We start from the raw sequence: 12,171 nt of genomic DNA, 5'->3' as shown, positions 1-12,171 counted from the left end.
GGGAACAGTTACTATATATGGACTGCATTCTTTGGTTCACCTCATTTTAGTGACAGTTTCCAGATATAGGTCAGTCCATTTAAACGTGGCCCCATTTATGGTAATTTACTTCATTATAGGATAAAGTAGTTAGAACCATGAGTAATAATTATTGTGCCTACACATTGCTTTTACACCTTAGTCAAGTAATCCTCAACTCACCTAGTGAGTAAGTTTGGACAAGCACCCTTCTCTTCTGGGGATGAGGAAACCAGGACCTGGGTCATGGGGCTTGTTCTAAATTCTACAAAGAGGCAAGAGGCAGGCTGGAGTGAGGAGCTGAAGTTCTCATTTGCTGCCCCCCCCATGGGGGGGGAATAATATGCAGATTAATATCCTATCATTGATCATTACCCAGTGCCAGTTAATACACTATATTCACATACATATGGGTATTTAAAATTTTTTAAAAACTTTTTTTTTATTCCTGTAACAGAATTGGGCAGTGTTTACTTAGAATGATGTGAAATCAAGTGGTTTAATAGATATTAAAAACCTTGTCCGTAAAAACACAATTTGCTACTCAATAATTTTTTTTCCTCTTTTGGTCAAATTAATATTTTATAATATGATATTTTTGAGCATTCAAACTTTTATCTAGAAGAGGAAAAATTGAGAACACTCTAATTTTTTTTGCCGGCATTTGCCCCCCAGGCTGGCTTCTAGCTGTCATCCCCCGCCTCCCGTGCCCCAGTTATATTCTAGTTAATCCCGGAGTGAAAAAAGGTAGAAGGACCATGCCCTCCGTGAGCGCTGGGGCGGACCTCTCTCTTTCTTCCATTCCTGTCCCATCCAGGTTTGCCCGGGGTGCGGAGGCTGCCGCCCGCGTTCACCGGAGGGCGCTGTGCAGCCGGCACCGGGAGGCCGGAGGTGAGTAGTTGGAAGGCGGTGGCTCCGGGTCCTGCCGCCGCGCCGAGGGGCGAATCCCAGCCGGCGAGGTCGCCGCCCCCGCCCCTGGGCCGGCCCCTCAGTCTGCCCGGGAGAGGGGAGTGGCCGGGCGCCTCCCGCCGCAGCCGAGCACTCCGCGCCGCCGAGCACTCTGCAGCCGAGCGCGCACCGCAGCCGCAGCCGCAGCCGCAGCCGCAGCCGCAGCCGAGGCGCGTGCAGGCAGTGCCCGAGCGCACCGGGGGCCGGCAGCTGCGGGACAGCGCCCGCCCCGCAACCCCACGGAGCAGCCGCCGCGGTAGCCTTGCAGCCTCGCGGTGGGCCCGCGTCCCGAAGCGCCGCCAGGGAGAGGACGACGAACAGGCGGAGTGGCGCCCGGCGAGGTAGCGCGAGCTCTTTCCCTGTCCCCCGCCTTCCCGCTGGGTCTGGCCCCGGCCCTAGAGAGGCGGTAAAGCGTCAGCCTGCGCCTTTGTGCTTGGGGTCCGTGGCTCCGACACTATCCACGGGGCGCGGGTCAGCGGGGTCTGCGGCACTTTTCCCTCAGGGCGAGGCGGCGCTGAGGTGAGGACCCGCGCACCGTGGAGGTCGCTCAGGGTGGTGGTGGCTCCGCAGTTGCTTGGGGACCTGGTGTGTAAACTAAGTTCTTCTTACTTTTCCCCATTCCTCCCGTACCTGTGGGCAAAGTGTATTCCTGTTATTCCATTGTGTTCACCCACACCCCGTCCATCTCTGGCCCACAGCTGTTTCCTGGCCCCCTAGTTCTATGAAAGGACCCAGGGTGGCCTCCTGCGGGGAAGAAAGCGTAGGGAGAACAATGGCGAGTGGGGTTCAGGTGCGGCGTGCCCCGGCGGTGGCGGGGGAGAAGGGGCCCGGGACCCGATGGGGCTTCCTGCGCGTGCAGCTGCGCTCCTCTCCTTTGTTCCGCCGCGGCGGAGGGGGCTGCCCTGGTTCTGGTTTCCTGCCCGGGACGGGATTGATTCACGGTTCCCGAGAGGGAAGGGGAGGGGGCGGAGCTGGAATGGAAACCAGATTAAGAACGGGAGTCTTGGAGGGTGCTGGGGCCGGCAGGGCTGGAAAGGGGGTGATGAGAGTGTACTGGGTAGTTAATTACAAACACACAACATTTTGTCCAAGGGCCCTGTGTGTTTCTGGAGCTTATTTGTAATGCTTTGTTCAGGCTGCGGGGGAGCTTTTATTGCTGCAACAAGTTGTGTGCGTCCCTGAGTTCTAGGCGCTCCCCAGTGTTAGTTTGCTGAAATCAAATCTTGTTAGTTAGAGTGGAAGCCAACCTTATTTATTTTATTCACACTGTGAATCAGGGTATGTGGGTGCCCATGAATCTGTGTGTATAGTTCGTGGATACTGGCTTGAATGGGAAGGAGGCACGTTTTAACAAGTGAATTTGACTCAAAGGAACGACTGAGCTAAGGCCAACCCGGCACATTTTATAGAATCAATTTTGACATAAAATTTTTTCTCCATTGTAATATGGTGTAGTATAACAATTTTCCAGGAATGTTTGGGGGGAAACCACCAGTAAATTAGACATTGCTAAATAAATGAATCAGATTATGTAACACTGAATCGAAAAACCTTTTTACAGTCTTTCCCAGAAAATACATGGCACAAACCAACGTTTGGGTTTTGAGTGGAGGAGCCAGGCTTTTGTGCTCTTATTCCCCAGTGTGGGTCATCTGGAATAAGAAAGAAAACAGTTTCCATTTTGGTGAATGGGAATTTTTTTAGGGGGAGGTAGAATTAAATGTAGTATGTTGGACATTGTGTGTGTGTGTGTGTGTGTGTGTGAGAGAGAGAGAGAGAGAGAGAGAGTGTGAGAGTGTGTGTGAGAGGGAGTGTCAGAGAGAGGGACAGACAGGGAGAGAGATGAGAAGCATCAAGTCTTTGTTGTGGCACTTTAGTTGTTTGTTGACTGCTTTCTTATATGTGCTTTGACGGGGTTCCAGCAGAGTGAGTGACCCCTTGCTCAAGCCAGTGACCTTGGGCTCAAGCCAGTGACCTTTGGTTTCAAGCCAGCAACCCTTTGCTCAAGCCAGAGACCTTGGACTCAAGCCAGAGACCTTTGGGCTCAAGCCAGCAACCATGGGGTCATGACTATGATCCCGCACTCAAGCTGCTGACCTCGGGTTTTTGAACCTAGGTCCTACATGTCCCAGTCCAATGCTGTATCCAGTGTGCCACTGCCTGGTCATGCTATGTTGGGCATTTGTTAAATGTCTCTTTCCTAGATTAAAATCAGGAAACCCAAGAGGATTGGCTTATCTGGGGAGGGAGCTATGGAGGATTGAATGATGAGTGTTTTTTGAATGGTGTATTCCAAGCAAAACTGTTTTGGGAGGACGGTGACATTTCCAAGCATTCATGGTTTGTGCCTGTGGGACACAGATGGAAGGATCCCAGAGTTGGACTGAAGGTTAGAATTACTGCGGTGATAATATAGGAGACATTCAGTAGTAGTAGTCTGGTTGCAGACAGGGCTGAAAAGTGATCCAGTGCTACCTCTTTGAAAAGCCTGAGGGTCCACCTGTAAACCACCCCATTGGCCATTCATTTTAGGGTGAGCCAAGTTTGAAAGCCTCTTTAAGCTTAAAAGGCAAATTAGGAGCTTGCTTTAGGGGGAAAAAAAAGTTTCCTTGCCCACTAAGTGGTAATGGAAAAGATCTGTACAAGTTTCTGCTGAGGGTTTGTCTTTTTCATGGGGTATGTGGTCAGATTTTCAGGCTGGAAAGCAGTGCGTCTTGTCCTCAAGAACCTTTATGAAGTTGAAGCGGGATGTTGTCCAACCGGCAGCTGGCAAAACATTGTGCCACAGGCCGTGAACAGAGGGATTCTTCTTGGTTATTGTCTTGTCATTTTAGACTTTGGAATTATGTTGTGACTTGTTTTGTAAAATATAGCATAATTAGATTCCTCTTAAGTACCCATTGGAAAGATACATTAGCAAAATGCAAAGCATAAGACTATTACAGGAAACATTGGTGAAAGATCCTCTTAAATCATTGGTTTTTGGCTGCAGGCTGTCTGATGGATGCCCCGTTGTAGGCTGCATGGGATGTTATGCAAAGCACCTCAAAGCTCCTGACTTCAGTCAGTGGGGAAGAAGTGGCAGTTGAGGGTGATGTTGGCTTAAGAAAGAATCCTCAGGTTATAGTATCCATATGTTTAGCATTTGTCCTTCTTTTGGGTGAGAGTTTCCTTTCTTCCTTTTCCTTTTTACTATTTTCAATAGCTGAACATTGAGTTTTAATTAAATGACCTAACAATAATCATCGCTGCCATTTAGTAAGTGTTTACTGGGTACAAAAGGTTTTACATACGTTACTCTGTGAATTCTCACAACTTGATAGAGTGGGTATTCTCCTCCCATTTCACAGTTGCATCTGAAGCCTGAGAAGTTTAGCAACTTGCCTCTTACACCTACTTGTGTAGGTAACCAGTAAGGGGTGGAGGAGAGATTTGAATTCCCATCTCTGATTCCAAAGTCTGTTCTCTTAAGTATGCACTGTATGGTTGGATATCTCATAATCATAAGAATGACAACAAGTTGATTAGCCTTTTGCATGTTTCAAATCATTTTCATATAATCATAATCAGATTCTTCCAAAAACTACTGTGAGATTGCTTTGGAAGGCCAGATTAATGACACCGCAACTTTAAACTGTATTTTTAAAAAGCTTTGTGCTGTGTTATGGCCTGTGTGAATAAGCTTTATGTGAATGAAACTTAATATTTAAAAAGTTAGGCTGCCAACGTTTAAAAATAACTTCATTTTTGGAAACATTTAAAAGTGGTGGAATGGAGTAGATCTTATATATATATAGTATTCAAGCATTTTATATTTATTGACATTCACTTAGCCCTTTTTATCTTACAGCCTTTATTAGAACATGACACTTTGCTGCTTTAACTGAGACCTAATGCCAATGTTCTTTTAGAAGAGAAATAAGGAGGGAAGGAATGCTGATTATAAAGAGGAAATGGGACATCAGAATTGGAAACAGACGCGGCAGCAGCGTGCGGGAGGTTTTCCCAGCACATGCTTTTTGTCCTGGCAGTCGCCTTGTACAGAAGACATTCTTCCTTAGGGAAGTGTCAAGGGTCTTTCTTTATAATATCCTCTGAGGTCATCAAATTTCTGGGCTCTGTGGGAACACACATTCCACAGGATTTCTGTGATCATCCTTTCCCCACAGGGGAAGTGAAGGAGTTTAGGCATCTCTGTGAAGAGAGAATAGAATTGGTATCGTCCTTGAGTGGAGTGGAGGGTGGTGCCGGGCAGAAGGCTGCTGACCTTGACCCAGTGGTGACCATCAAGCGCAGGAGCAGAATGGGTTATAGCCCATGACATCACCAGTTGTTTATGGATTTATCAGAATGCTGCTGGGCAAAGGGAAAAGTCAATATTGGCTTTTGGTTTCTAAGATAAGGATTTGAAGACTGGAAGGTCTACCTTTACTTGTGTTATTATTTCAGGCTAGGCCACCGTTTGGGGCCTTCAAAGATGTGGTGTAGGTGCAGTAACTCCTGTCTCCTCAGACCAGTCAAGTCCCGTCCATTGGATATTTAGAGGTGATGCAGACACGAGGCCTGCCAAGGTCTAACAGGGAGCACCTTCTAACTTCTTTCCTGAGAAGGATGAAGGATGATTGCCAGCATTCTGCTCTTAGGACATTTTGTGGGTTTCTTATCAGTTGTCAATACCTTCTTCATCAGTTCACATTGAATTAGGCCTGGGGTCCCCAAACTATCGCCCGTGGGCCGCATGCGGCCCCTTGAGGCCATTTATCCGGCCCCACCGCTGCACTTCCGGAAGGGGCACCTCTTTCATTGGTGGTCAGTGAGAGAAGCATAGTTCCCATTGAAATACTGGTCAGTTTGTTGATTTAAATTTACTTGTTCTTTATTTTAAATATTGTATTTGTTCCCATTTTGTTTTTTTTACTTTAAAATAAGATATGTGCAGTGTGCATAGGGATTTGTTCATAGTTTTTTTTTTTATCGTCGGGCCCCCCAACGGTGAGGGACAGTGAACTGGCTCCCTGTGTAAAAAGTTTGGGGACTGCTGGATTAAGCACACAGTGATGCATTAAAAAACAATGAAGGAAATCTGTTGTGCCTCAGAGGCTAGAGGCAGGGCATATCGGTGTGCTCCGAGAGTAGATTTTGGTGAAATGAAGAAAACAATTGTGACAGCTGTGGTGACCAAGGCCACGCCAACACAAGCTGGCTGCCCAGACAAATGCTGGAAACAAACAAGAGCAGGAAGGTTGGAGAAAGCGAACCCAATGCTCACTCTTTCCACTCATCCTTCTTTCATTTTCTTGTACCTTTGATCGCGTGGAAGGGGTCGGGTCTCTAAACGCTGCCTATGTCTGATGGTTGGATTGCTTGGGAAGTTAGGGAGCGTCATCCTGGTTTGTTCAGTGCCCCAGAGGAGAGTGGAGGATCCCTTTTTGGACCGGAAGGATGTATAAGGTGCCATCCAGGGGACAAGAGGTTGATTAACATGGTCAGCCCTGATGTGGGGAATCTGTGGTGTCCTCCTGCTTTCTTCCCTCTGTACGGGCCAGCAGCCCTTCCGCGTGCCGTCTTCAGCATGCCTCACAGTTCAGCCTCACGAGGCTGGCCACAGACTTCAGGCATATTTGCATTTTGGACAAGAAATGCCAAGTCCCCAGAGAACAGATTATTCATATTTTACATGACGTTTGTGTGACTGTCAAGTTAAGTATTGGGTGCTTGCATAGTGTCAGGCCTCATTCTGGCACTTTCCATAGTTTGTTTCATTTAATTCTCATTACTGTTCTTCAGTAGAAGATATCTGTAGTTGAGGGAATTGAGAAAGTTAGAAACGGCTGATAGAGATCAAGCCCAAGATCGTGTCCTTTTTAGAACAGCACGTGACCTCATGGTGCAGTGATCATTCAGGTTTTGGGCCACTTTTAAGGAGTTCACTTTAACGAGCTGGGGAGCCCACCTGATGGTCGCTCTCTCGCTGGCTGGCTTTCTTTGTCACCCGGAGTCAGGGTTCCTGTGGGTGTCCTTGGCTAGTCCAGAGCTGAGAGAGGTGATTGAATGCTTCTGAATTTCTCCTCCTTTTCTGGGTCTTGTGCTTGGCTGCCTCATCCTACATCACTCCCCTCCCCCGGGTGAGGGAGAGTTGGTGAGACAAGGTTCAACTGTGAGTGAGAGATTTGAGAGCCAGGCCTGTGTGGTGATCTTTCTTACACTCTCCTGGTCCCGTCTCTCTTCAGGAATTAGATCAGGGGTCGGGAACCTTTTTGGCCAAGAGAGCCATGAATGCCACATATTTTAAAATGTAATTCCATGAGAGCCATAAAATGTCTTTAACACTAAATACAAGTAAATGTGTGCATTTTATGTAAGACCAACACTTTTAAAGTACAATAAGTCTTTGAATTCTTTTTAATAATGTTGTTATGCTGTTGCTAACCAATGATGAATAAAGTACTTCTTACCATTAATGCAACTTCTGGTGCTGCATGGTTTTGCTGATGGCTTTGTAGTCTGGTTGATACGTGGTGAGGTTAAGCTTCATGCAGGTGTTGAGACTTCCATCCATTAAACATGATCGTAGGTTGGTCTTAACGTTCTTTAGATGTGAGAAAGACTGCTCACATGCATATGCAGAGCCAAACATTGTCAGTACAGCAATACTCACATGCTGAGTGTGTGGTATGTGACAGGAAGTGCGTTCCAAGTTTGGAAAATCAGCTGGTCCGTGGGTTGAAGTTTTTTCATTTCTCCCCACTTGTGTTTGCTTGCCAACTCTGCTTGCTGTCATGCAAGTCTTTCCAAATCTTCATTCAGTGACTTGAACTTATTCACCCACATGTCTGAGGCCTTCAGGTCAGTGGCTTGTAACTCAAAATCTCTGATGGAGACACTGGGGATTTAACTCAGGTCGGAGCTGTCCACTGCACATTCGTGTTGATGGGTGATGAACTTAAAAAGATGAGTGCGCTCACAAAATTTTCCAAAGAACGCTTTGAATGACTGCAGAAGATTAGATGTGAAGCCCGCTAGCTGCTGGAGATCAAGATGTTGAGCAGGGTCACTTGCTGTGCATGCATCTTTAAACTCTTCCAGTTTTTCAAAGCGTAGTAAACTACCTGTTTCAATGTTGGCGATGAAGAGTTCCAGCTTATTTTCAAGTGCAAACACTGCTTGTTGAAGGGATAAGACTGTATTTCCAGTGCCTTGCATTTTCACATTGAGCTGGTTCAGATGTTCAGTCATATCCATGAGATAGTAGAACTTCAGGAGCCACTCAGTGTTAGCTAACTCAGGATGCTCAACGTTTTTCATTTCAAGAAAAGTCCGCATTTCGCTCAGACAAGCCGCAAAATGGCTGAGCACCTTCCCTCTTGACAACCAACGCACATTGCTGTGCAGAAGCAGACCACGATAATTATTCCCAACTTCTCCCAGCAGTGTTTTAAACTGGCGATCATTTAAAGCTCGGGTAACAATAAAGTGACCACCCAGTGACATCACTTCACCAAGCTGCTCGCCACACATCTGAGCACAAAGCGCCTCCTGATGTAGGATGCAGTGAAAACTTAGAATGGGTCTCTTTTCATGTTCATGAAGAAGCGCTATGAATCCTCTGTTTTTCCCCACCATGCACGGAGCACCATCAGTACACACCGAAATAAGTATATCTATCAGTAGATTTTTTTTTCTTTAGCGAACTCAGTGGAAGACTTGAATAAATCTTCCCCTCTTGTTGTCTCTTTCATAGGCAAAACAGCAAGACTTTCCTCACGTAGTGTGTCACCGACAGCATACCTTGCAATCACGCTGAACTGGGATAAATGGCTTATGTCTGTTGACTCATCCAAAGCGAGAGAAAAGAATGGTGCTGCATTTATGTCCTTCACTTGTGTTGCCTCAATTTGATTTGCCATCATGATGGTACGATTGTGAACAGTTCTTGCTGACAGAGGCATGTCTTTTATTTGTTTGATTATCTTGTCTTTATCGAAAAGTTGTCAAAAAGTTCATTGGCAATATCAAGCATGAATGTTTTGGCATACTCCCCATCTGTGAATGGCTGTCCATTTCTCACAATTGCTAAAGCACTAGCAAAGCTAGCCGAATTCTAGTCACCTTGTTGGGTCCAAACACAGAGTTGCTGCTGACTAGCTTGCACTCTGCACAGTAGCTCTTGACATGCTTTCTTCCTGCTGTCCCCCACTGGATATTTTGATGCAAATGTAGTATGGCATGTGTCGAAGTGCCGCTTTATATTTGACCATTTCATCAATGCAATTTTATCATTGCATATTAGACACACTGCAGAACCTGCTCTTTCCACAAAGGTGAATTCCTCTGTCCATTCCTGCTGAAAAGTATATTCCTTATATTCTTTTCTTTTAGCCATCTTCTTCGTCAAAAGGGTTTGTGCAATGAGCTAGCTGACTACTTGATTAAAAGGAAGGAGGGAAGTTTACTTCCTGACCCTACAACGACCCGTGTACATTACACATTATCCAATAAAAATTTGGTGTTGTCCCAGAGGACAGCTGTGATTGGCTCCATTCACCCGCAATCATGAACATCCCACATGTGCCCGGCCGGGATCCCCCCCAGCATACCCACCAGGGGGAGATGCTCTGCCCATCTGGGGCATTCCTCTGTTGCGACCAGAACCATTCTAGCGCCTGAGGCAGAGGCCACAGAGCCATCCTCAGCGCCCGGGCCATCTTTACTCCAATGGAGCCTTGGCTGCTGGAGGGGAAGAGAGAGACAGAGAGGAAGGAGAGGGGGAGGGGTGGAGAAGCAGATGGGTGCTTCTCCTGTGTGCCCTGGCCAGGAATTGAACCTGGGACTCCTGCATGCCAGGCCGATGCTCTACCACTGAGCCAACAGGCCAGGGCCAGAATGTTTTATATTTTTAACATTTTTTTTATTAGAGATTTGTCTACGAGCCAGATGCAGCCATCAAAAGAGCCACATCTGGCTCGCGAGCTATAGGTTCCCGACCCCTGAATTAGAAGGTCCAAGGGGAGTTTTAGGGAGGTTGTCTCATCTCTGCTCATCTCCACCTGAGTGCAGTATGCTGTGGGGCATCCAGTTGGAGCTCAGCGTCTGATACACGTGGATGAAATGGTACGAGAGGCACTGCAGAGCTGGGGCTTGGGTGTACAGGGAGAAGGAAGGAGTTGGTATGGATTTATACTCCTTCAAGATAAGTAGTTCTAGAAATTGAGATCTAGAGAGAAGTGAAATTGATATCCTTTCCTTATCAAATAAACAACTACTCTGAGCTTCAAAAAATACCATGTGCTTGGTTTTCCTTGGTAGCTGGGAGAGAGTAAGAGGAGACCAGGTCTCTCCGGCTTCCCAGGACTTTCCAGCCAGTCCTGTGTGGACTCAAGATACCTTGAAATTGCGTTCATTTTGCTGTGCTAAAGTGAAAATACAATTCAAAATTGTCCAAGTTTTTATACGTGTTAAAAAAGATAAAACAACTCAGGATCCTTAAAGAGATTTTGGAGCACTGAATCAAAAGAACAATGGAGCAGATTGTTAATTATTGGCTTTGTTATAGTGCATTTTCACATCATTTTTACTGGTTTCATAAAAGAGGTTTTTCACACACTTTAACCAAAAAGAAACCTCTCAAAAAACCTTAATTGCAAAGTTCCTGCTGGCTCCTACTTATATTTTCCGGTGTTCATCTTTTTCTTCTCCCTCGGTGCTCCTTGCTTTTAAATAACATATTATTAGACCCTGAAGCCCTACCTGCAGTGTTCAGATTGCAGATAGGCTTGGTTCCAGGCTGTTCACTTTTTCCTCTGAAAGTGCTTCAGAGGATCGTCACTATTTTATTGTTATAGTCCAACCTACATGCTTCTAGGAAAGGCTTAATTTTTATGAACATTGGGCTTCTGCCAGTTTGCATGGCTTGCTGTTTTGAGGTCCTCTAGCAATCTTGTAATAAGTAGGACACAGGTTTGATCTACTCCTGATGTGGTGAGCCATCGAGGAAAAGGTTCTCACTTGCCTGAAAACTTTAGGGTGTTGAGAAGCATTCATAAAAATATATGAGTTGCCACACTGGGTCAGATTCAGGAGAGTACTAAGTATTCTGTACACTGGGGAAGGAGGCTGGAGTTACACTTGATGATAGCTTTATGGGTTTCAGGGATATCTCTTAAACATCCTTAATTGCATAATCTTTTACAACTCTCTCACCCATATATACTGCTCACAAAAATTAGGGGATATTTCATTGCTCCATACTCATTTTGAAATACCCCCTAATTTTTGTGAGCTGTATATTTAAACCCATATATTCATTCACATTCTTGAATTGTTTCTTTTTTAGCCTATCTGCTATTCATTTCACACCTTCTGTAAAGGTGAAACCTGATTATTCATTGGTATTTTGATTTTCTTGAAATGGTAGAATGTTAAAGTTGAAAGGGCCTTAAAGGTCACTGCTGCAACCCTTTTATTTTATTTGAGACCTGCCTCAGGTTCTTTATGCTAATTAGGGACTGATCTGGGAACTGGACCCCAACCAAGTCTTTTAACTTCTTGTTCAATTTAAAGGAATATCTCACTGTCTTCCCAAAGCTATCTAAATCCAAGCTTGGTGCCCATTACTTAAGAGTTGAACCTCTTGTGAGTTCACTGTGCTAATGACATTTCTATCACTGTCATCACTTTGGATTTCAGAAGCATCACCTACTTCCATATTTTTTATGACCTTCACACCCACCCAGTCAGTTGCTGTGTTTGGTTGATTGCTGCCTTGTTATTTTCAAATCCTTAAGCCTCTTTCTGGTTCAGGTTTTTAAAAGGCTGGGTTACTGGAATGTAGCATTTCCCAAGGTGGGTTATTCTATGAAAAGTTAGTAGGTTGGAAAAAAAATCACCCCATAAAATCAGTAGAGGTTCATGTGAAAAAGGGTTCTTTGGCTGAGTAGGTGTTGGTCAAAAAACATTTTAAAATAAGTTTCTTTGCAGAGGGACTTAGCATGGTGGTCTTTTATTTGTGACTGCACAGTGACTCTCCAAGAGGGAGATATAAAATACATATGTCCCAACTTGTGTGACCATTTTGGATCACTTTTTGATGCATCATTAGATTGATAACACTGCTGAGTCACTTCATTGTCCATTTCTAAAGCTGGCACTATCTGACTTTCTATGGGAAAATCAGAGTGAGTCACACGGAGATCGCTCTCAAATAAT

At 45.4% G+C, this 12,171-nt stretch overlaps 1 protein-coding gene across 2 annotated transcripts in view; it reads left to right on the top strand.

Moving 5' to 3' along the window:
- Positions 1 to 1,031: 1,031 nt before the first annotated feature.
- Positions 1,032 to 12,171, top strand: part of MYO1B (myosin IB) — a 207,433-nt gene continuing 196,293 nt past the window's right edge. The window contains exon 1 of one of the 2 annotated variants that reach the window (XM_066279246.1): positions 1,032 to 1,307. The gene's annotated coding sequence lies outside the window, so the exon portion shown is untranslated. Of the gene's footprint in view, positions 1,308 to 1,341; positions 1,486 to 12,171 lie in introns of those variants that run through there. The other variant, XM_066279247.1, reaches the window with a different exon arrangement.

Source organism: Saccopteryx bilineata, chromosome 5 (genome assembly GCF_036850765.1).
Source record: "Saccopteryx bilineata isolate mSacBil1 chromosome 5, mSacBil1_pri_phased_curated, whole genome shotgun sequence".
NCBI lineage: Eukaryota > Metazoa > Chordata > Mammalia > Chiroptera > Emballonuridae > Saccopteryx > Saccopteryx bilineata.
Note: the sequence above shows the minus strand (reverse complement) of the source record. Positions and strands in the feature narration are given on the sequence as shown.